At 34.2% G+C, this 26,889-nt stretch overlaps 1 pseudogene across 1 annotated transcript; it reads right to left on the bottom strand.

Moving 5' to 3' along the window:
• Positions 1–10,191: 10,191 nt before the first annotated feature.
• LOC308561537 (DNA-directed RNA polymerases I, II, and III subunit RPABC4 pseudogene) lies at positions 10,192–10,368 on the bottom strand (annotated as a pseudogene). Its single transcript has one exon. The product of its transcript is annotated as a DNA-directed RNA polymerases I, II, and III subunit RPABC4 pseudogene (transcript).
• Positions 10,369–26,889: the final 16,521 nt, after the last annotated feature.

Genomic DNA, 26,889 nt, shown 5'->3' with positions numbered 1-26,889 from the left:
GGAAGTGGATCTCAGGTAGCTAGACCTTTTATAGATTTTCCCCCAGTTCTAAGCTGAAGGAATCTAACCCTTTTTCACAGATTGGCTCCTCCCATGCACCCCAGGCCCAGTAGATGCAGCCACAAACTGTGAATAACTTGGTAGCTCCACAGAGGTAGCCCAAGGCCTTTTATACACAAATATCTGACATCAACCTGAACCTGAATCCTGCCCAAGTGGACCCAAAACCAACACAACCAATGGTGGGTTTCAGACTACACCAGAGCTCTACCCAACTAGCCACATAAGCAGCACACTCAAAGGGGGATTCTGGCAGGAACCAAGCCCTGCTAGGAAAAACTTCACCTCATAAGGCAGCCCCATCACAGTGACTCATACATGGTGATAGAGGTTTATCCTGATAGTCAGACAGCTTAAAGGGTTAATACCACTCATCAAAGGACCAACAGCATTCAAGACACACCATAACAGGAGTGTACACATAACCTACAAGAAACTTTCCTGAAGCACTGACCTCAAGTGAATGGAAGAGTGTGCCACTGATCTCAACAAGACACCACTATCACAAAGCCACCATAACAAATGTTGGAGTCATAGCTGACCTACCGAAGAAAGAGAGACAAAATGGGAAGGCAAGGAGATTTACTCCAAATGAAAGAACAAGAAAAAAACCCCAGAAAAATAATTAAACGCAATGGAAGCAACCAAGATACCAGATGCAAAGTTTAAAACAATGGTTATAAGGATGAACCTTAGGTGAAGAATTGGTGATCTCAATGAGAACTTAAAGAGATAGTAAACATTAAAATAGAAATCATAAAAAACAACCAGTCAGAAATGAAGAATACAATATCTGAAAAGAATACACTAGAAGGAATCAACAGCAGATTAGATGAAGCAGAAGACCAAATCAGCAATTTCGAGGACAAGATAACAGCAAGCACCCAAGCAAAGTAACAAAAAGAAAAGATAATTTTTTAAAAATGAGGTAAGTCTAAAGGGCCTCTGGGACAACATCAAGCTTAAAAACATCAATAATATAGGGGTATCAGAAGAAAAAAAGAGCAAGCAAGGGAACGAGAAATTCTGTGAAGAAATAATGGCTGAAAACTTTCCTAACCTGCTGAAGGAAAAGGACACACAAGTCCAGGAAACACAGAGAGCCCCAATCAAGATGAACCCAAAGAGCCTGGCTGGAGTGGCTCAGTTGGTTGAGTGTTGTCCTGTGCACCAAAAGGTTACTGGTTTGATTCCTGGTCAGGGCACATACCTGGGTTTTGAGTTTGATCCTTGGTTAGGCACATATGGAAGGCAACTGATCAATGTTTCTCTCACATTGATGATTCTCCATCCCTCTCTCTCTCTCTGTCCCCTTCCTCTATGCATGCCCTTTGGTAAGGATTAAAAAGGAAAAAAATAAAAATAAAGCCAAAGAGACCCACACCAAAACATATCATAAATAAAATGTCAAATGTTAAAGACCAAGAGAGAATTTTAAAATCATCAAGGGAGAGACAGTTGATTACCTACAAGTGAGCTCCCATAAGGCTGACACTTGATTTCTCAACAAAAACACTTCAGGCCCAAAGAGATTAGCATGAAATATTCAAATGATGGACAGCAAAGACCTACAACCAAGACTACTCTATCCAGCAAGGCTAACCTTTAAAATTAAAGACAAAATAAAGAGATTCCCAGAAAAGAGAGAGAGCAAGAGAGAGAAAAGCTAAGGAAGTTCATTATCACCAAATCTGTATTGCAAGAAAGGTTAAAGGCCCTGCTTTAAAAAATGTTTTTATTGATTCTAGGGAGAGGGGAAGGGAGAAGTAGAAAGAGAAACATGGATGTGAGGAAAAAATATCAATTGACTGCCTTCTGCATGCCCCCTCATGGTGATCTTTTGGTGCATGGAATGATACTCAACCAACTGAGCCACACCAGCCAGGGCAAAGGGCCTGCTTTAAGAAGAAGAAAGCAATGACCAGTGAGGCACAGTTGATTAGGGTGTCATCCCATATCCCAAAGGGTGGCAGGTTCAATTCCTGGTCAGGGCACTTGCCTGGATTGCAGGTTGGATCCCTAGTCAGAGAGCATGTGGGAGGCAACTGATCAATGTTTCTCTCTAACATTGATATCTTTCTCTCTCTCTCTCTTACCCTTCCATTATTTAAAATCAAATAAAATTTTAAAAGAAGAAAATATACATATATGCATATATATATATACATATATATATAGAGAGAGAAACATAGGTATAAAGAATAAAATGATAATAAATAAGTATCACTAATAACTTTAAATGTGAACAGATTAAATGCTCCAATCAAAAGACATAGGATAGCTGAATGGATAAGAAAATATGATCCATATATATGCTGTCTACAAGAGATTCACCTCAGAACAAAAGACTCATAGAAGCTGATAGTGAAGGGATAAAAAATATATTCCAGGGAAATGGAAATAAAAGAAAAGCTAATGTAGCAATACTTATAACAAAAGCCATAAAAGAGACAAAGAAGGACATTAAACATTACTAAAGGGATCGATCCATCAGGACACTAAAACACCTGTAAATATATATGCACCTAACCATTGGAGCACCTAACTATATAATGAAAATCTTGGTGGACACTGAGGGAGAAATCAACAGTAATACAGTCATAGTAAGGGATTTTCAAACCTATTGACATCAGTTGATAGATCTTTCAGACAAAAAAATCAACAAGTCAATGGCGATCATAAAGTGACACCCTGGACCAGATGGATTTAAATGATATTTTCAGAAGATTTCATCCCAAAGCAACAGAATATAGATTTTTTTTCAAGTGCACATTGAACATTTTCAAAGAAAGACCACGTTAGGACACAAAATAAGTATTAACAAATTCGAGAAGATTGAAATCATATCAAGTATCTTCTCTGATCACAATGGTATGAAACTAGAAATCAATTATAATACAAAACAGAAAAATTTTTGAACACAAGGAGGCTAAATAGTATGTTATTAAACAATGAATGGGTTAACATTCATGGAATGTTAGAGATCAAGGAACAAATTAAAAGTTACCTGGAAACAAATGAAAATGAACATACAACAACCCAACACCTATGAGACACAGTGAAAGCAGTCCTGAGAGGAAAGTTTATAACATTATAGTCCTATCTCAAGAAGCATGAAAAATCTCAACTGAATAATCTAACCCTACACTTAAAAGAGTCAGAGAAAGAACAACAAACAAATACCTTAGGTAGAAAGAAGGAAATTATAAAGATTAGAGCAAAAATAAATGATACAGAGATGGAAGAAAAAAAATCAATGAAACCAAGAGCTGATTGTTTGAAAAACAAAAACAAGATTGACAAAACTTTAGCCAGACTCATCAAGAGAGAAAGAGAGAGGACTCAAATAAATAAAATCAGAAATAAAAGAGGAGAAGTGACAACTGACACCACAAAAATAAAAAAGGATTGTAAGAAATACTATGAACAACTATACACCAACAAATTAGAAAAACTAAGTGAAATAAATAATTAGAAAAATACAATTTTCCCAAACTGAATCAGTAAAAATTAGAGAAAGTTGAAAAGACCAATTACAATTAATGAAATTGAAACTATAGTAATAATAATAATAATAATAGTAATAATAATAAAACTTCCAACAAACAAAAGTTTTGGATCAAATGGCTTCACCAGAAATTTTATCAAACATTCAAAGGTGAACTAACACTTTTCCTTTTCAAACTATCCCCAAACACTTAAGATCAGGAACAAGACAGTGATCCACTTTCACCACTCTTATTCAGTGTAGTACTGGAAGTATTAACCACAGCATTCAAACAAGAAAAAGAAGTAAAAGTTATCAAAATTGGAAAGAAGAATTTAAAACTGTCAATATTTGCAGATGACATTACATTTTTGTACAAAACCTTAAAGAGTCTACCAAAAAACTCCTTGACTTAAGAAGTGAATTTGGCAAAGTAGCAGGATACAAAGTTAATATTTGGAAATCAGTAGCATTTTTAGACACAAAAAGTGAACTATCAGAAAGAGAAATTAAGAATACAATCTCAATTATTATTGCAACAAAAAAATAAGGTACCTAGGAATAAATTTAACCACGGATGTATGAGACCTATACTTGGAAAACATATAGTTCATTGGAAAAGGAAATAGAAGACACAAAAAAATGGAATCATATACCATGTTGATGGATTGGAAGAATTAACATCATTAAAATGTCCATACTACCCAGACAATGTACAGATTCAACGCAATTCTTATTAAAATAAGAAATGAATATTTCACAGATCTAGAACAAATATTCCAAAAATTTATATGAAATCACAAAAGACTCCGAATATCCACAGTAATCTTGAGAAAGAAAAAAACTTGAGGTATCACAATATCAGGTATCACAATACCTGATACAAGGCCATAGTAATCAAAACAGCATGATACAGGTACAAGAGTAAGCATATAGATAATTTGAACAGAACAGCAAGCCCAGAAATAAACTTTTGTCTTTAGGTCAATATTTGACAACGGAGGCAAGAAGGTACAATGGGGTAAAGACAGTCTGTTCAATAAATAGGGTTAGGAAAATTAGACAGGTACATTCAAGAAATGAAACTAAACCACCAATTTACACCATACCCAAGAATAAACTAAAAATGGTTTAAAGACTTAAATGTAAGTCAAAAACTAAAAATTCTAGAAGAAAACATAAGCATTAAAATTTCAGACATTTCTATTAGCAATATTTTTGCAGATATATCTCTTTGGGCAAGGGAAACAGGAAAGAATAAGTAAATGGCACTACAACAAGCTAAAAGCTTTTGCACAGCAAAAGAAATCTTCAACAAAATGAAAAGAGAACCCAATGTATGGGAGAATGTATTTCCCAGTGACACATCTGATAAGAGTTTAATTTCCAAAATATATAAAGAACTCGTACTACTCAACAGCAAGAAGACAACACATTTAAAAAATGGGCAAAAGACCTGACTAGACACTTCTCTAAAGAGGACATACAGATGACCAATAAATATATGAAAAAAAAAAATGTTCAATGTCACTAATCATTAGAGAGATGCAAATTAAAACCACAATGAGATTGATATCTGCCTGTCAGAATAGCTACTATAGATAAATCAGCAAGTGCTGGTGAGGATGTGGAGAAAAGGGAATGAACCCTCATGCAATGTTGGTGGGAATGCAGGCTGGTGCAGCCAATGTGGAAAATAGTATGGAGTTTCTTCAAAAACAATGAAAATGAAACTGCCTTTTGCCCCAGCAATCCACTTCTTGGAATATATCCAAAAAAACCCAAAGCACTAATTCAAAGACTATATACACCCCTTCGTTCATTGAAGCATTTATTTACAATAGCCAAGTTCTGAAAACAGCCAAGTATCCTTAAGTAAATGAGCAAATAAAAAAGCTCTGGTACATTTACACAGTGGAATACTACTTGACCATAAAAAAGGAAATCTTACGTTATACAACAGCATGTATGGAACTGGATATTAGTATGCTAAGTGAAATAAACCAGTCAGGAAAAGACAAATGCCATATGATCTCAATTATATGTGGAATATAATGAGCAAAACAGAAAATAGAAACAGAGGCACAAATACATAGAACAAACTGAAATCTATGGGAGAGGTGGGATGTTGGAGGCTGAATGAAAGAAGGTACAGGGATTAAGCATATAACACATAGACACAGACAATAGTGTGGTGATAGCCAGAGGGTAAAAGAGCTGGTGGAGGAGGGTAAGTGGAAGTGAGCAAAGTAGAGAAAAAATGGGGAAGGTAAGAGAATTTACTTGAGTCAATGGACTCACAATGCAGTGTGCAAATATTTTTTGTTGAGTTGCACACTTGAAACCTGTACGATTTTATGAACCAATGTCACCCCAATAAATTCAATAAAAATAAAATAAAATTACAAATAAATCAGAGCTTTAAATTAATGTCTAAAATTGCTCTACCAATTAACATATAAAGAAATTCACTCTACCACTTATATTACCATATAAGATATAAATATCTTCTTGACAATAGGAACTCAAGGGTGGTTTGTTGTTTCTATACAACAGCATCAAAAAAAGAACAAATAATCCTTCCAGGAGATAGCCTATGTGCAGAGGGTGATCAAAATAATAAGTGTGTCAGGATACTTTTTGTCAATATTTTATTTCATTCTGAAAGATAAATCACTTAAGCAGAGTGATGCTCTTTCAGAGAAAGTCTTTTCCTTGAACTCCATTTCAAGCTTTCTAAACACAGATGCAGTGAGGAATCAGTGACTAGTTTCCAAATGGAATTTCTATACTACTCTGTGACAAGCATGTCCATGACTCTTAGTTAGATCCCAGCACTGTGGATATTCCAGGTATAAGCTGAGAGGATAAATGTTAATGTATAGAATTCTGTCCCCCCATAAATCACATGTTGATGCCTTAACCCTCAATAAGGCTATACCTAGAGATAGGGCATTTGAAGAGGTAATTAAGGTTATATGTGGTCATAAAGCTGGGGCCCTAATCCAATATGACTGATGTCCTTATAAGAGGTGGGAAAAACACCAGGTATGTGTGCACAAAGAGGCCTTTGAGGACATAGCAAGAAAATGATCTTCTGCAAGGTAATAAGAGAGGCTTTAGGAAAAGCTTAAACTGCTAAACCTTGATCTTGGACTTTCAGCTTCCAGGACTCAGAAATATTTCTCATTTTTAAGCCATCCAGCTTGTGTGGTTTTTTTTTTTTTTTTTTTTTTTTTTTTTTGGTTATGTTAGCCTTAGCAAACTAATACAGTGAATATTTGGTTGTACTTTAAAAATTACTATTTTGCATGAAATATCAGAATCAATAAAACTTTCAGACACTAGATATGTGGACTGCAAGTTTTCAAGAACCTAAATCAAATCCAAGGTCTTGTGATTTTTTAATTATTAACTTTTAATTGATATTAAATTTATATATATGAAATGTACAAATATTAAATATTTAGATGAAGAATTTTGGAGAATATATACACCCATATAACCAGTATCTGTATCAAACTATAGAATATTTCTATGAACAAATTTCTTTCTTGCCCCCTTGCAGTCATTTTCTACATCCCATAGTCAACCACTGTACTGATATTTTTTAACACCAAATTAGTTTTGCCTGTTCTTGAATCCCATATGAATGACAACATACAGAATGTTACTTCAAATATCTGAATTTTTGCTCAACATTATATTTCATGATTTATTGAAATTGTGTAACAGTACCTTGTTCTGTCTCATTGCAGAGTGATATTTCAACAAGCAAATGTATCAAGTTGTATATCCATTCTCTTGTAGTCAGTGCTGTTCACGTCCTGAGGTAAATTCAGCTGATCATTATTTTTTGTTTGTTTTTGTTTTTGTATTAATCCTCTCCCAAGGTAGAGGGAAGGAGGGAGGAGAGAGAGAGACCGATGTGAGAGACAACACATTGGTTGGTTGTCTCCTGCACCCCAATGGCACTAACCATGCCAGGGATCTAGCCTACAACTGAGGTACATGCCCTTGACAGGGAATCGAACCTGAGGACCTCTGGCCTTGGGTTCCACATTCTAACCACTGAGCCAGACCAGCCAGGACAGTTGATCATTATTTTTTCTCTTTATTTATTTCTGTGCTAATTTTTATTTTTATTATTTTAAAAAATATATCTTTATTGATTTCAGAGAGAGGAAGGGAGAGGGAAAGGGAGAGATAGAAACATCAATGATGAGAGTCATTGATCAGCTTCCTCCTGCATGCTCCCTACTGTGGAGCAAGCCTGCATATCCATGCATGAGCCCTGACCAGGTATTGAACCATGATTGGGCTCTGTGCTAATTTTTAAAGGAGTTTTGTGTTCACTCTTATGAATAATATTGATTTGTGGTATCAGTGGTTTTTTTGTTTGTTTGTTTGTTTTTTTATGTCCTTTACAGGTTTTGATATTGGTTTTTAAGCTGGCCTCAAAAATTGTTTTCTCTTTAAAGAGGTTCCTTAAAGTCTCCCCTATATGTGAAATTTTGTGTTTAGGTGAAATAGTTGTGTATTTAAATCCTAACCTACCGTGTCACTGTGACTGTGTAAACAACATGTTAAATACATATATATATTTTAAATATAACAGAAACTCAGTAAGATGAATCATCTTCACTCTAGAGGCACATAAATATAAATGGAGATCTAGAAGAGTTGAATAAGTTGTGATAGTGGATAGCAGGTTAAAGTTTGAATATATTTCTTTCAAATTCATAGCCTGTGTTTTCTGTTATGTGACAATATCTCTCATTCATTGCATGTGAAACATGTTATATTTCTCCATAGATATCAAGGAAAGTTTTGCTATGAAATTTCTCTTTAGTAATTAAGGGAGCTAAACAAACTCTATAAGTTTAACAAATATTTACTAAATGCCAATATGATGGGCCCCATATAATGTATTAGGATACAAGGGTAAACATGAAAATCATACTCAACCTTATAGAATTTATGGTCAAGAAGGCACAATATTTTAATATTTCATATTTTGTTTTTTATCAGAGAGAAAATATCATTGATTATATAGTATATGTTAGGAGACTTTAGGCCTTAAAAATATGACTAAAGGTCTTGTGAAACAAATACAATGAAAAGATGTGAAACCTAAAAATACTCTATCATATTTTGAGCATTTTCTGCAAGAGACTCATATTGTTGCAAAGTGACCTATATTGATTTTTTTCATTTACAACTAATAGATCTTTTGTGTGTGTGTGTGTGTGTGTGTGTGTGTGTGTGTAGATGTGAGTAATCTCTAATTGCTTTCAAGGATAAACCATTAGCCAAATGTCCGCCTACCAGGTTAAAATAAAAGCATGTCTAATCAGATTGAATTCTAATTTATCTCTAAAGATTGATTATCAAAAAAGATAAAAACTATTTATATTACTTTGTAATCTGGATAAAGTTTTAGTTGCTTGTTTAACTGTTTAGGCCAAATTTCTCATCAATAATTTATTTGATATAAAAATGTCCATATGTTGGAGGCAGGTTCAGTTAATCTTATTGGATTCAATCAACAATAATCATAATCTTCCAATTCAAGATAACCCAAGAACTTTAAGAAACAATCCTAGTTTGTTATTTCTAATATTATTAGGCACATGGTTTCTAAGATTTTTATACTTTCTTCTTGCATAAGTAAATACTGTCTCAAAGATATGTTAAAAAATGTATATCCTTGAACATTACTTTTTAACACACAGACACACAAATAAAATATTTCTAATATGCATAATTTTAGTTAAAAAGCCACTGATATTGATCAGGTATAAGTAAAACACTTTTGAAAGCAACTTATGCAGAGCTTCCTAATTAGAATGCTAACTAAATACCCCTCACATATAAATTTATGATTAAAGAAATTGAGTCTTGGAATAGAATATAACCTAACTAATGAGTACATAATAAACACCACATTCACTATGATAAAATATTTTAAAGTTTATTGCATACCTCAAAGCATCTACCATTAAAAAATATAATTTTTGAGTTCATATAGGCTGATTAGATAATAATAACTTCTGTCGCATAACCTATAAAACAAAGGTGCTGGAAGGACATCATTTAAAGGCCTGTATTTGGAATACATCATGAATTAAATATATGGGTCTTTACAACTGATTCTTAATATTTCAAAGAGATTCCAGATACCAAAATTTAGTTTGGGAAATATGCTAACTCTTAAAATTTCTGAAGTTTTTATTACCTTTTTAGAGATGGCACAATGTAACTTGAAATGTATTGAAGGCAATCACTTTTTCCCCCAAAGGAACAAACTTAACCAGACCTATAGAGAGGCCTAGAAAACTTTATTTTTAACAAGGGTCCCAATGATTCTAGGTTTTGATTAAAAGTGTGGTTTGGAGAAGCACTTTTAACCTTCATCATGTCAGATGACATATACAATAAAATTAAATTATAAATCATGTAATTGAACAAAAAATAATTCCTTTACATAAACTATTAATAGATATCTAAATACAATATGGTTTTTAAAATGAAATTGTGTGTATATAGTTGTATTTATAAAGATAAGTACAGTAATGAAAAGCTATTCAACATTAACAGCAAATCCAAATATGAACAAAGATATTCTTCGGAATTCCCATGTTTCATTGAGCACCAAACACCACCAATCTTTTAGCCCTTTTCTTGTACATTATTCTGTATCCACGTTCTCTGCATTTGATTGAATCCCTGGATTTTATTTCATTTTCCATGTGACATTCTCCACAGACACATATCATTGGTTGCTGCTTTGAGGGTTGGATGTCCTTCTGGGTGTCCATCGTTTGTCCGTAGCACCCACAAACTCCTCATGATGCGATTCCAAATGTATTGCTGAAGGCAATAGCTCTTGAATGGAGGAAACGTGTCAACAATGACTAAATTATCCTTACTACTCAATTTTAGAACAGAAGAAAACTGTTGGCAATTCTGTAACTATCTAGTTCTTGATATGAGGAACAACCAAAAGCTATGTTTAGATTGAAACATGTCTGAATTAGGTGACTAGAATCAATCTATATAAAATTTTCTATTATTACTCAGCATAAGAACATGAAAGTATACCACAATCTTGGAGATTTAATACCAGTTTGTATTCATAGTTAGAATTTTGTGTTAGTTTTTTTTAATCCCCTCAAATCTTACTAAACAAGGAAAATAGAATAATAAATATGTTTTCAGGGTAATACATTTAATTTGGAACAAGTTTGCTTGAAGGAGGAAGAAAAGCCATAGCAAATGCTATTGATTTAACTTCTTACCCACATAATTTATCTTATTAAGGTGAAACTTAAATTATTTATTGACTAGAACTTGTAGAGACTGTTTTATTTTCCTAACATGTGGTCTGTCTTTGAGAGTGACCCATGTGTACTTGAAAGGAATGTATATTTGGCAGTTTTGGGGTGAAATGTTCTGTAAATATAAATTAAATCCATCTGATCTAGTGTGCCATTTAGTCACTGTTTCTGTGTTGACTTTTTGTCAGGAAGATCTATCCAGTGGGGTCCTTAAGTCCACAACTATGACTGTATTGCTGTTGACCTCTCCTTTAAAGTCCTTAAGGTTATTATTGATAGGTCCTTATTTATTGCCATTTTTATTCTTTATGCCTATGTTTCTCTCTCTGTTTCTTCTTATTATTACAGCAGTTCCTTTTACATTTCCTGCAATGCTTCCATTTCTGCTTCTAATTACAGCAGTCCCTTTAACCTTTCTTGCAATGCTGGTTTGGTGGTGATAAACTCCTTTAGACTTTTTTGTCTGAGAAGCTCTTTATTTCACCATCTGTCTTGAATGATAATCTTGCTGGATAGAGTAGTCTTGGTTTCAGATCCTTGTTTTGCATTACCTTGAATACTTCATGCCTTTCCCTTCTGGCCTGTAGAGTTTCTGATGAGAAGGTAGCTGACAGCCTATGGAAGCTCCTTTGTAGGTAACAGATTGCTTTTCTCTTGGTGCCTTTAATACACTCTCTTTGTCTTGAATTTTTAGCATTTTAATTATGATGTGTCTCAGCATGGGCCTCTTTGGATTTTTCTTGCTTGGGACTCTCTGTGTCTCTTGAACTTGTGTGACTTTTTCCTTCACCAGGTTATGGCAGTTTTCTGCCATTATTTCTTCAAACAGGTTCTCTAACCCTTGCTTAATTTCAGCCTCCTCTGGCACTCCTATGATGCAAATATTGCTACATTTCATGTTGTCCCATAGCTCCCTTAGACTGTCCTCCTGTTTTTTAATTATTTTTTTCTTTTTAAATCTCTGATTGAGTGATTTTTTTCTGCCCTGTCTTCTTATTCGCTGATCTGATCTTGTTTCCCCTAATCTGCTGTTTATTCCTTCCAATGTATTTTTTATTTTTACTATGTCATTCTTAATTTCCTTTCCATATCATTTTTCATGCTGCCAAGCATCCTTATAATCAGTATTCTGAACTCTATATCTGAGAGAGTGCTTATCTCCATTTCATTTAGTTCTTTTTCTGGGTACTTCTCTTGGTCTTTTATTTGGGACTTGTTTTTTTGTCTCTCCATTTTGGCTGCTTATTTGGTTTTGTTCTGTTGAAATCATATCAAGCATCTCAGATCACAAGGGCATGAAATTAGAAATCAACTACAGTAAAAACACTCAAAAGCTTTCAAACACATGGAGGCTAAATAGCACGTTTTAAAACAATGAATGGGTTACCAATAAAATCAAGAAAGAAATCAAAAACTCCTGGGAAACAAATGAAAGTAAACATACAACAACCCAAAATCTATGGAACACAGAAAAAGCAATCCTAAGAGGGAAGTTCATAGCACTACAGGCCTCCCTCAAAAAGCAAGAAAAAATTTTAGTAAAGTATCTAACCCTACAACTTCAAGAATTAGAAAGCTCCCCTGTGAAGCCCTCCAAACCAGGGTTTTTGTTTGCTGGGAAAAATTTTTTTTATTACTGCTTTGATTTCATCAGTTGTGATTAACCTATTCTGGTTTTCTGATTCTTCCTGATTCAGTTTTACATGATCCCACTCATATGTGGAATCTAATAAACAAAATAGACAGAAGAACAAAATAGATCCAGAGACATATAAGCATGGAACAGACATAAATATCAGTGGGAAGGCAGGGGTAGGGGAGTGGTTGAGGAGAGATTAATGAAACAATTTATATGCATATATACATAACCCATGATCACAGACAATAATGTGGTCAATGCCTTGGGGGGGGTGGATTCAGGGTGGAAGGGGTCAATGGGGAAAAAAGGGGGGATATCTGTAATACTTTCAACAATAAAGATAAATTAAAAATTAAATAAATAAATATTTTATTGGCTAATTGCATATTACTAAAGATTTTTTTCTTTTTCCTTTCTTCCAGAAGAAAGAGTAATGTTATTGCATGCAGAAAAGAATTTGTTAATGAATTCTCAGGGTGAAAAACTAAGTGCTAATTAAATGCACTGGTTAATATAAACATCCATACATTTTTTTAGGTTGTAAAAGCCACTTACTATAGCTTAAGTAGTAAACAGATTATCACATGTAATTGGTAGTGCCACATTAATTATTTTAATGAAATTCAATCATTATTTCCAAAATACATAAACTTTTTTTTAAAATCAGTAAAATGATTATAATACCTTATTATTTGTTTAACTTATTCAAAAGGACACAGATATATGGGATAACTTCAGATACATATTTTGATACTCATTTTCTGTGATTCTTACCTCAAACTGGTATTTGAGATTCAAATATATTCTCTATATTCTTTATTTTATGTAACCCAATATCTGCCTCAGTTCCTTTAAGGATCTTTAATTGAAAATCAGTTTCTTAAGAACCAAATTGGGGTTGGTTCTTAAATACCTCAAAAGACAGCAATAGGTATATAACTTACAAAATATTTCTTTGGATGACTAAATACACCAACTTCAATTCTACCTCTTCATATGAGAACAGAGAATGGTAAGAGGGGTCTTTAGTTATAGTAGTAAGCAGTTAACCAATTACTTTGAAATGGGTTCAACAAAAAAGTATCATTTTGTCCTATTTATCATAAGATATGAATAATAAATTCAGATGTGGTCTAGTTCTTGAATGATCATGAGTCCAAGCCCATTTTAGTACACTCTTATCAATTGCAGGAAGTTCAAACTAGTAATACTAAATTCACACTTAGATTTTGTGTGAAGGCTAAGGTAAAATACAGAAGCTAGTCAGAAAACTTCTTAAATAAAATAATTATCAACCCTGGGATAACCAACCATATTTAAGTGGTATGAATAGACAACTTGGTTCTGCCTATCTTTCATTTTTCAGGTATTCAGAAAATATCAGCTGCCTTCAGAAAGTTGATCTGCACTGTACTTTCATAGTTTTGAAGGATTACCATTTTTATTTATTACTTTTCCTTTTCTACTTTTATTGGTTTAAAATTAGCCTTTGGAACTTTGGAGATGAACAGTGAGAGCACAGGGAAATCAAATCATAGATGAATTTTCCTTTCATTTTTATTTAACCAAAGAAAACTTCATCTAGCTTAGAAGCATATGGAAACTTAATTAAGCTTTAGTCTCCATCTCTGATGCTCAAAGCACATATTTTATTTTAAAAAAGCACTTAAATCATCTGCTTGGGAGCTTTGAGGGTCAGCTGTTGCTTCCATAAGTTTCAAGTCTCAGATAAATGAACGTCACAAAGGAAAAAAGTAAAGTATCTTACAAGAATTAATTCTCTGCCGTAGGTAAGCAATCTGGAGTTTATGAGATTATTTTCAGGGGCATTAGCAAGATGGCATAATGGTAAGCCTCAGGCCCTCCTACCCGCACCCTCTTCTCCCACCAGGAGACATTGATTCAACAATAATACACAGACCAATTTCCTTTGCAAATCTATAAAACAAGAGACTTCTGAACATCAGGTAAGCACAAAACCAGCCATATTGAAGCTGGTAGGAAAATTTGTGGGATTTACTTGCCATAGTCCCTCCCCTTGGCTAAGTGCTGCATGATATACAGGGAGAAAATCCCAGCTCCCAACTTATTCCTGAGAAAACAGAGAAGACTGAAACATGGTCTATTGTAAAGACATTCTGAGGAGCTGTGTGGGGACTGGTTTCTGTCTTGCATGTCCTGGAGTGCAGATAAGACAGCGTATTCAAAGTGCCTTGAGGCCAGTGAGAACAAGAGTGCTGGGCAGCTTTATGCTGCACCAGGGGACCTGCAGTAGATGACACAGGACCATACAGCTCAGCATATTTATTTGCAGATGGAGGCAAATTGGAATGATGCAGCTGCAAATCAAGGAGCACCTGGAATGATGCAGCTGCAAATCAAGGAGCACCAGGATTTCCAGGTGACACTAAATGCTGGGAGAGACAAGAAAAGATTCCTCTTTGGAGCCTTCAGAAGGAATATGGCTCTGTGGATACCTTGATATTGACTGCTAGCATTCCTAACTGTGATAGAATAAATTTCTCTTTTCTAAATCCACCTAGTTTGTGGTCATTGTGTTATGGGAGGAAGTGGCATATCCTCCAGTGGAAGTGGGGGATCTCTTTCCCCACTGGGTTCTTGGGGTCAGTCCTTACAATATCTTGAGAAAAAACATGTTCTGAGGCTCTCATGGGAGGATGAGTGATTTTAATTGCATGGAATTATATCGTTGCATTTCCAGAGTCCAATTTCTCTTATTGCAGTTCTAGAAGAGGTGCAGCTGGGGATTCAGCACAGCTAGAAGTAAAGCCGGTGTCCAAAGTTTCTGTACCATGGTGGAGCTGGGTGCAGTTTAGCAATAAGCTAGTTACAGTCCATTAGTTCATTGTGTGGGGTCCGCATGCCCATGGGCCATGTGGACAAATGCAAGAGCATGAGAGTTCTGCAGGTCAGGGTAAGGTGCAAGCAAGCTAGAGCAAGAGAGCAAACTCTTTTGTTTAGGAGTTTAAGTATCTCAAATCTTTCCTTACTTGCAGTAGCCACACCTACTCTGGCCAATGACCTTTTTCTAGGGGTGATAGACAGGAAAGTGCCTTCCCTACATCATCCAGACTTTATTGGGCATGCCTATAATACTTGGTCTTCTCTTTGCTCCTTTCCAGATTATCAATTTGTTACAGCCACCCTAAGAAAAGAACACCCTGTATATATCAACGATTATAAAACTGTGTTGATGGCATATTGGAGGAAAGGGTTTTATACTATTGAAATAAAGTTACTGTTTATCCAAACAAGATTTTTTAAAATTAAGATGCTACTTGAAAATACAATAAAAGCACTGAGAGATTGACTCAAAAGTGTATAGTTAATGAAAGAGCAAAATGAGTAAGAAAAAGTCAAGAACCATGTAATTTCACTCATATTGATGGAGAACTCAAGAAGTTAAACATTTTTAGCTTTAGTTATATAGTTAATAGGCTTGGTAATTAATGCATGTAGAAAGATATTGTTCAAGAGACTGGAATGTATGATTGAACCTGCCCTGACTCTAGGAGACCCACAAGCAATTTGACCTTTGTGCCCCAGGAGGACTGTAAGTGACCAAGACAGCATCTGATCCAGTGTGCTCCAGGGACAGAACATCAGCCACCCAGGTTGCAGATAAAGAATCATTGGTCAGAGAGGGGGATAGGATGGGGTGGAATGGGTCATTGGGGAGAAAAAGGGACATCTGTAATATTTTAAACAAAAATAAAATTAAAAAAAAAATCACTGGTCAGCCTTGGTCAGTGTTGCTCAGTGGTTAGAGCATTGGCCTGTGCACTGATGGGTCCCGGGGTTGATTCCCTATCAAGGGCATGTACCTGGGTTGCAGGTTCCATCTCCAGCCCTGGTCAGGACGCTTGCTGGAGGAACCATTCAAAGTCTCTCACAATGCTTTTTCTCTTTCTCTCTTCCTCTCTCCCCATCCTTCCCTTCCTCCCTTCTACTTCCTCTAAAAATCAATGGAAAATATCCCCAGGTGAGGATTAACAAAAATAAATAAATAAACAAATAAATAAATAATAAATAATAAGGAAAAAGAAAAAAATCACGGGTCAGCAGATGAAGGGATTAAAAAATCACCAGACTGCAGCTTTTATTTGATTAACTTTTTTCTCTGAATTACAAACCCCTTACCTACTTTCTCCTGAATTACAAGCCCTTTACTTACACTTTTCTTTTCCTTACAAAAAAGGTCAGCTTAAAATGAGATGTAAGGCTGTCTTTTTAGGGTACATAACCTTCCATCTTCTCAGATCACTGGCCATCTAAATAAAGCACCCATAACGATTCAATTCTTGTCTCTACTTATTGATTCTGGTAGTGACAGGTACACAGACACCAACTTTTCTCATTTCAAGATGTGGAATGTAAAACTGAAAGCAGCCTGGCCGGAGTGGCTCCGTTGGTGGAGCATCATCCGGTACCCCTAAAGTTTGCAGGTTTGATTTCCAGTTAGGGCACATACCTGGGTTTCCCGTTCATCCCTAGTCAGGGCAAGTGTGGAAGGCAACCAATAGATGTTTCTTGCTTACATCATTTCTCCCTCTCTTTCTTTCCCTTCATCTCTCTAAGCATGTCCTCAGGTGAGGATTTAAAAAACACACAGAAAACTGAAAGCAACAAATGAATAACCAAGTCAAACAAACAATAGCTCATAGACACAGACAACAGTGTTGTGGTTACCAGAGGAAAAGAGAGGTGTGGGGAATATAAAGTATAAAGAGAGTAAAATATATAGTGACAAAAGGAAACTTGACTTTGGGTGGTAAACACACAATGTAATATACAGATGGTGTATCATAGAATTGTACAATTGAAACCAATGTAATTTTATTAAGCAATGTGACCCCAATAAATTTAATAAAAATAAAATTTAAAAAGCATTTTAAAATGAGGGGATTAAAATGATGCCCTACAAAATACTTATTTAATAGAAAAGAGTGTGATATTAAAGGAACAGAGGTTAAAAAAATATGAGTTGTAGAAAACAAATAGTAAAATGGCAAAAGAGCAGAGGCAACTTCTACTTTACCAGGAATTATGTTAAATGTAAATGGTTTGAACACTCTGGTCAAGAGCCAGAGATGAGCAGAGTGGGTAAAATAAAATCTATGTAATCTATATCTATATATAAGACAGGGAGAGAAAGAGAGAGACCCCTAATGTATCTTTAACAGATAAGCCAAGATACTTACAGGTGCTTTTCCTATATCCCATAGTGCCTTGTATTTACCCCCAGCATATTATTCCTCAATCATTTTTGTAACAGCTTATTTCCTTATCTATATAATTTATTTATTAAAAATTATGTCTCAGTAGGATATATACATAGACATTTTTAATATTTTTCCTTCTTTCTCTCCAGATTGCTAAACACTCATATCACATAATGTAATCATTGAAGTGTTATTCCATCACCTTTCATTTATAAAAATGACTTAACTAAGGAAGACATCCCATCACCTTTGCATATTCTGTTAGTTAGAAGCCAATCACAAGTTATTTCTTCATTTAAGGGAAAAGGGTTAAGTGCAGGTATGGAAAGCAGGAGGTGGAATTATTAGGGATCACCTTAAGGTTTGTATGAGAAAACAAGTGAGATAATTACCAGTTATGTTAGAAACATTAGTGTTCATAGAAGAGTTTCAGTTTGTTGATATCCATTTTGGAATTAACAGTATTTTAAAAAATGGTACTTGAAGCCAAGAGGGCAACAAAGAAATCAGTATATATTGAAAAGAGTAAGTATGAAACTTCACTTCAACATGAAGAAGTAGAAAATGAATTTAAAAAACAGTTAATGAGTTAAGAAATAAAAAGCAAGAAGATCTTCCAAGTGTCAGGGAGTAGTCAGTTGTGCCAGTGACTCTTCAGTTAATAGTTTACTCAAGGTTAAGTTAATAGTTAACTGGAATTGACAGGGAATAGTGTATATGAATGCTGCTAATAAATGCTCGATCAAAATATATTTTTAAGAAAGGAATTGGAGAAAGTAAGAATAGATAATATTCTCAAGAGACTTGGTTCTAATGGAGGAAATTGAGTGTCATTGGAGAGGAAATGGGGTCAAGAGAAGGATTTTTATTTAAGATAGAAATTATAAAATATTTTATGTGTAAGTATGATCCAGCAGATAAGGAGATTTTGATGATTGCTGTATCTAAATGTGTCTCCCCCAAACACACATGCTGAAACCCTATCTCCTAGAGGATGGTATTCAGAGGTGGGGCTTTTCCAAGGTGCTTAGGGTATGAGCTTTATGCTCATAAATAAAATTAATGTTCTTATTATTGATTTTAGAGTGAGAGAGAGGGAGACAGAGAGAAATAAACATCCATTTGTTGTTCAACCATTTATGCATTCGTTGGTTGATACTTGTATGTTCCCTGACTGGGATTGAAGTCCTAACCTTGGCATATCAGGACAACACTTTAACCAACTGAACTACCCAGCCAGGGCATAGAGTTCTTATAAAAAATTCTTCTTCTCTTTCACTATTTGAGGACCTAGCAGAGAATAAGCCAAGAAGAGGGGCCTTGACCAGAAGGCAGCCATGCTAGTGCCTTGATCTTAGACTTTTTGTTTGTTTATTTCTAGATTCCACAATAAGTGAAAGCATAAGTATTTGTCTGACATATTTCACTTAGCATAAAGTCCTCAAGGTTCATTCATGCTGTCCTAAATAATAAAATTTCTTTATAATAGCTGAATAATGTTTAGGTAAGATACATATACATCCCATATTTTCTTTATCTATTTATCTATCAATGCATACTTAATTTGCTCCTCTGTCTTGACTACTTTAAATAATACTGCTATGAACATAGGGATACAAGTATCTTTTTGAGTTAGTGTTTTTGTTTTCATTGGGTAAATGTCCAGAAGTGGAATTGCTGGATCATATGGTAGTTCTATTTTAAATATTTTGAGGAATTTCCATGCTGTTTCCATAGTGGCTGCACCAATTTACATTCTCACCAATAATGCACAAGGGTTCCCTTTTCTCCAAATTCTCAACGCTTATTTTTTGTTTTTTTGATAATAACCATCTTAACAAATGTGAAGTGATATCTCATTTTGGCTTTGATTTGCATTTCCCTGATGATTAGTGATGCTGAGTGCCTTTTCATGTGCAGGCTAAACATCTGTATGTCCACTTTAGAAAAATGTCTGTTCAAATCCTCTGCTCATTTTTTAATTAGATTTTTTCAGTTGGGTTGTATGAATTCTTTATGTATTTAGGATATTAAGCCCTTATCAGATATATGATTTGCAAATATTTTCTTCCATTCAATAGGTTGCTTTTTGGTAGGTTTTGCATTCACTATCATTTTGAAGTAGTTTCTTGGTAAAGACAATACCTTGATGTAAAACAAAGAAAAGTATGTTGCTAGTGTGGTTCCGCCATTTGCCTGCTGTGTAACCTTTAGTAAGACATTTAAAGTTATGTTCTTGCTTTTAGTTGATGGAGGACTCTATTGCTGTGAATTTTAACTTATTTGTATGTATTTATTTCTCATTTATTCACACTTTCATATATTTTCTTAATTAAACAATTAAGGAATTTACCACCACAAACAAAAATGAAACCCTTAGTGGTAACTAACATCTACCCCTGTGTTCTCCTTCCATCTCTCCCCTTGACTCCTCCCTGCCTTTTAAGTGTACCACTATTCTGGATTTTTATGTTGATTATGCCCTTGTTTTTTATCTTAATACATAGTTTTATGACATGAATAAATAATTCTAAAAATATGTTGTTGAGCTCTGAATTCCTTTTTGTGTTCACATGCAACAGTTCCCCATAAGTCTTTGTCTCAATATTTTTTGCAAATACTTTCTCCATTTTAAATTTGTCTTTTCAGTTTCTTTGAGTTGACTTTTGATGAACTGAAGTTCCTATTTTAATGTAGTTTATCTTATTAATTGGGTTAGAAATAAGGATATTGATACTAATAGTGCCAGTGTGAAGTTTTAACAAGTTAAGGTTAATAATGTTGTCTGCCATAGTGTCTGACACAGAGAAATTATTTAATAAATTATGGGTACCCATTTCCTTTCTGAGAATGTCAGTAATATTCTTGCTTATTACTCTGTACTATAGATTATAAAATATGCCAGTTCATTTTGAATATAAACAAATTATAACATAGCATTCCAATATAAAGCATAAAAAGCCTATACATATCAAATTACTGTTTGTAATTATACAGTTATTTTTTTGCTCCATGTTTGCAAGTTACTGAGTGTGAAAATGAACTACACACACACACACACACACACACACATTAGCAGGGTGGTGTTTGTCAAAGACTGTTCTTTTGCAAGTTATAGTAAGAAACTCACTTTAACATAAAGAAGAAAACAGAATGAAGGGAGAAAGGGAGGAAGGATGGAAGAGAGGGCAGGGAAGAAAGGGAAATGGAGTGAAGGCAAGAGGAAGGAGCAGGGGGGAAGAGAGTAAGAAAGAGGAAGGGGAAGGAGGAAGGCAGAGCAGGAGGGGGCAGAGGAAGGAAGAAGTAACTGCTGTTTCCTAATGTGTCCTCTCCAAAAATCAACCCACTATAAGTGATTGCCTCTCGTCCTCTTTACAACTTTCCAGATAACCTTTTCAAAGTAAAGGCACTCCTTACAAAATCAATTGGTTTTCTCATTATAGACATGTCTTCTGGGAGTCTACTTCTGTGAATACTGAGGGAACTCAGATAAAGAGTCTTTTCTCTACTACACAATTGCATATGTTTGTTTTTCTTCCCTGTATAACACTCTTTAATTGTATAGATGCATATTTGTTTTAGCTCTACAAATTTCTTTAGGTTTGAAATATTTTATAATAAAAATTAAAGTTAATGAAAACTTTCAAACATAACATTTTATCTGTATTTGAAAAATTCTCAAACTATAAAGGTAAATGAAATCAAATTACAAATATTTTTATTAGGACCTTTTGCATATTTTATTATTGTCCTTTTTATATAATTTTATAGTTCTTAGATGGTTTCAAAATAACCCTGCTTCTTGAGGAAGAAACATGCAGTAAGGCCAAGAACTCTGAATGAATGTGTTCCAAACACTCCTAATTTTCAAATGTTATATTTGTATCAAATTTCACAAGAATAGCAGATTTGGATACCTTTATAAAACACAAAACCTTTTGGTTAATAAAATGGATCAAACTAAATTGTGCTTTTTGACCTTTATCACAATTTGGAGAACATTAATACCTGTGGCTGATAACACGTCAATCATTTATGTAATGATATCCTTTAGACCTCATGGGTACCAAAGGCATTACTCATGTCTATTAATTCATGTCTATTAATCAGGGACTTTGGCAAGGTTAGCTAATTCCATTTCCCTGTGCCAGCAGTATCATTAGTAACATATTACTCCCATCAGTCAGAAAGCTTCCTGATGAACCTCTGCCATTGTTTGATATGTGTTACCTCCCTGGCATTATTAAAAATATGCTGTTTTAATATTTATATACAAAACCTAATTGTTTTTCAACTGAGGGCATTATGGAAATAAATCTGTCATATAAGTGTATGAAGTAACAAATAACTCACAAATATTTAATAGGAATCAATTAGCTCTATTACTCTGAAGACAATATGTGACTTGATAAAGAGTTTAACAAGGTCTATACTTCTAGTTGCTAGACTAAGGGTTTTCAAGCCACTAATCCACATTAAATTAAGTTTGATCTTCCACAACTATTAACAGAGAGTAGAAGTGGAAAGTTACTATTAACAAATATTCAGCATATTTTCTACACTGCTTTGTATTTGATTGGTGCAGGTTTAATAGGGGAAAGGAAAGAAAGATGAATAATGGTGATCAACCCCCATAAACATAGAGAGGACTGATGAAGTATTTATCTTTAATATATTTGAAAATGTATAAAAGTTAAAATCTTAAAAAAATTAAATGGAAGAATTCAGGTACTTTAGTTTATAAACCTATGTGAAAGTAAATAAGATCCTCTAAAATATTTTTTAAATAGACATATTAAAAAGTATCACTATAAGAGTCATATTTAACCATATCACTGCCACTTGTGCATCAACAGATCAAAAGAACAGATTGTAGTAATGACAATAACATGCATTGCATTCTTACCCTGCTAAATATTTACTTTCATTATTTCATGTAATCTTAACAATTCTGTTTGTCTGTTTTTTAGATTAACAAACTGAAGTTTAGAAAAGTTTAAGTTCACACAACTGTTGATAAACTTGGGATTCAAACCCAGATTGTTCAAACTTGAGAGCCAGAGAACCCTGCATTATTTTAGCTTGTCATTCAAGTTCATACACTTTGACCCAGTAATTAAATTATGATAATATAACCAAAGAAAGTAATGAAATATACTGAAATAGTTAAATAGTTGAATCAAATCATTGTAACACTGACACCACCATTTAATAATTTTAAGAACTAAGTTATTTAAAAATCTGACAATGCAAAAAGAGCTACTTTCTAAAAAAAAGAATATCATTTTAAAAATATAAAAATAAAATTTTTGTACATACATTACTTAAGGATACATATTTTATTGAATCAATAAAGATGTAAAGATTTTTTTTGCAATATCTCAGAACACAAATGCTCAAAACCCTTTGTAGTCAAAACCAGAAAATGCTGCATACAGTAAATATTAATTTTACATGTTCAGCTATAGTTTAAAGAAAGTGTGAAAATCTGGAGGGTGAAGATAGAGTGAGTAGAGAGAAAGACTGGATAGCCATCAATCTCTAGAGCTACTGCTGTAGAGGCATCAGGAAATAGTTGCATCAAATCCTATCTGAAACAGTCAAGACCAGCCCTGTAAAAGCGTATTTTGTAAAAGCTGTGAATGAGGCTGTCATATAAAACTGGAACTCCAGAAGGGCAAAAATAACATTGGGATGGGTTGGAAGTACAAAAAAAGTTTTGTTTTTTTTCTGGAAGAACTTGCTTAGGGTTAAAAAGAAAGAGGAAAAGTCTATTTCTTCACAGACTGGCCTTTACCTATTTCTTAGTTTAATCAAGAATATTTCCACATTCCCCAAGTCCTAAATGTTGTCAAATACATGTAGAAATTGAAAACCTTAAAAAAATGTGGTGACAAAAAATCAATAAGATAGATTTAAAATATCTGTTATAAATTAAAATTACAATCATTAAAATTTAAAGCATATTAGGCACCCCTCCAAAAAAAAAAAAAAATGAACCAAGCACTTTCTTTAGTTGGTTCTGGCTAACATATGGTGAGATGGAAATTTGCCTACAGGAAGTTTGTTGGGAAGTAATCTCAGTATTAACCTTGTCAGGGGTCAGGGGAGCATGGTGGAATAGAGGAAGAGGTTTAGCTGCAATGCAGTTGAAATTAGCCTCACATGATTGCATAAATTCTGAGGCTGAGATGACCCTCTAAGGAGCACTTGCTTGAGTCAAGATGTCCAGAGTTGTCACATTCACAGGTCATTTTATGTAGGCTACCCAGGTAGTATAACCTTGAGGAAGGCTGAGAATAATTTTTGATGAGGGACTTAACTGTAGAACATCAGTGGACAACCCTTCCAACAGCTGGAGCAATGATTGTCTTATTACAGCAGCCACTATTGCCACTATTGTCCTTTTCTCAGGTATTCCTGACAAGGGAGGTGAAATACTCATCTCTTTATTAAATATATACAAATGCATGTATATGCAGATGTATTGGAATAAAAATAACAATAAAATATATATGCATATATAAACACATTCATATACACATATTAGATGCATTATTATTATATATATGTGCTTATGTATATATATTCTTAGGTGGTAGTAACTAATTGAAACAAATTTCTCTTTGAAAAAATTATTAAAGTTAAACACCTCTCCTTGGCAAGTGCAATATCACTTGTTAAAGGAGATGCTATAGAACAAACTTCCAAATTTATGTTTCTATTACACAGAAAAGAAAGTTGACCTGTTGCTTTGCATTTTCTTGAAGTTTAATGCCCAAGAGTTTGTGCATTCCAAATTCATTCATAGAATGTCATCTTCTTTCTAAAGGTCTTCGAAAATAAGTTCAGAAAATTATTTTAATGGAAATGAAAATAACTAGAATCTAGTCAGTTGATATATTTTTAGGTCTAACAATTTATTTCAATCCCAAACAGAAAAAAAAAAAAAAAAGGAGATATTTGCCTAAACTAACTTTATAACAAAAACAGTTCATAAAAAGTTTTATTATAACAATAAACAGGTTTGGTTCTAGAGGTGGGAACTTTCAAATGTTTTTGAAGTGTAGCAACATACAGTATTACACATAATTAAACAGTTTGATGTACTTCACATATACATACAGGTTTGAACCTATCATCATAATGAGGAAAAATAACTCTAAATGATTCTTCCTGCCACTTAGTTCTTTCTTTTTTAAAAAATAGTTTTAAATTTTATTTTTGTTTAAAATATTACAGATGTCCTTTTTCTCCCCAGTGACCTGTTCCACCCCGTCCCATCCTCCTCCCCAGTCCCTCTCCCCACCATGGTCTGTGCCCTTGGGTTGTGCATATATGCATATAAATTCTTTGGTTACTCTCTCCCCCTCCACCCACCTGCCCTCCTCCATCCCTCTGACATTCGTCAGTCTGATCTATGCTTCCATGTCATTGAATCTATTCTGTTCATCAGTTTATTAAGTTCTTTAGATTCCACATATAAGCAAGATCATGTGATGTTTGTCTTACTCTGCCTGTCTTATTTCACTTAGCATAATATTCTCCAGGTCCATCCATACTGTCCCAAAGGGTACGAGATTCTTCTTCTTTATAGCTGCATAGTATTCCATGGTGTAAATGTCCCACAGCTTTTTTATCCACTCATCTACTAATGGGCACTTGGGCTGTTTCCAGATCTTAGCTATTGTAAACTATGCTGCTATGAACATCGGGGTCCATATATTCCTTCTGATGAATGTTTCAGGATTCTTAGGATACTTTGTTGTTCTTTGAGCATTTATAGTATACATCTCTAATGTATTGCCATCTACCTCCAAGTGAAATTATATCATTCTATGTATAAGAATCCCACAATAGTGTGTTTTCTCCCCATGTACATTTGTTTTATCATTGTAATGTAATTGTTTCTAATCAATGGGGCTAGAAGTTTATAACTTTGGTTGAAAAAAAATCTCTATTATGTTGTTGTTGGACAAAGTGTTGTATAAATATCAGTTAGGGCAAGTTGGTTGATTTCAGGATTTTCTTCCTGATTTTCTCTAGTTTATTTTTGTTAAAAAAGAAAAATAGAAATTTCTTGCTATAATTTTGGATTTGTTCATCCCTTTTTTCATTTCTATCAGTATGTGCTTCACAAGAACTCATACCATTTTCCCCCACACAGTTCACATACATGCATATATTAATCAGTACTCAGTTGACTATTGGGGATTCACCTGCACATTTCCTGAGAGGTTCTTCATGCAAATCTCTCATTTGTGCTCTTCCCTGTGTATTCTAGCTGCCTCTGTCACCCTGGACTCTCAGTGTATGCTGGGCTCTGCCTGGACTTCCCTGTTTTTTGATGAAACCTGAAAAATTTTACAAGTCCATTAGCTATGACATTCGTCGGACTTCTATTTATTTCCTGTCTCTCAAGGGTCACTGTCTTTCATTGACTGATATCCTGTGCCTTGCAACCCATTGTATCATTTATTTAGTCTGTTTTATGGTTGTTTCAGCAAGGAGAGTAAATCCAATTCCTTAAATCCATCTTGTTCAGAAGCAAAGGTTGGGACACGTTTATACATCTCCGGGTCTTGTCTTCTCCATACTCTCTATCTTTCAATTTAATTAAGTATCTGAAACACTTTATCAGTCATAATTTTTTTCTGTTAGAATCAAATGAGAGTTATTAGTCTTAAAATGTCTTTTAAATTCCCAATTTTCTTCCTAGCCCAGTATATGAAGATCAATTTATTAATCATTCATTTGATACATATTTATTTAACTCCTGCCCTGTGTCATATGTTGCTATTGGTGCTGGTAGAAAGGCAAAAGAAAAATCAAAGAGAATCCCCTGTTAAACTAAAGCTTATATTTAGGAAGAGGAAAGGGACAGAAAATACACTTCAAAATGAATAAAATAACATATTAGATGGCAATAAATGCAATAAGAGGGGGAAATTCTAGGAAGTATACACAATTTTTATGACTTTAGGTAGAAGAGCCATAATGGCCTCACAGAGAGAAGTTGACATTTCAATAAAGAACTAAAGAATATAAGGAGGTAAACTCTTGGAAACCAGGGAGCCTTTTCCTGGGAAAGGCCTTGTGTTCCTAAGGAAAGCATATGCC

This window comes from Miniopterus schreibersii (genome assembly GCF_964146895.1).
Source record: "Miniopterus schreibersii genome assembly, chromosome: 9".
Lineage (NCBI taxonomy): Eukaryota > Metazoa > Chordata > Mammalia > Chiroptera > Miniopteridae > Miniopterus > Miniopterus schreibersii.
The sequence above is the reverse complement of the archived record's forward strand: the minus strand, read 5'-3'. Positions and strand labels throughout refer to the sequence as shown.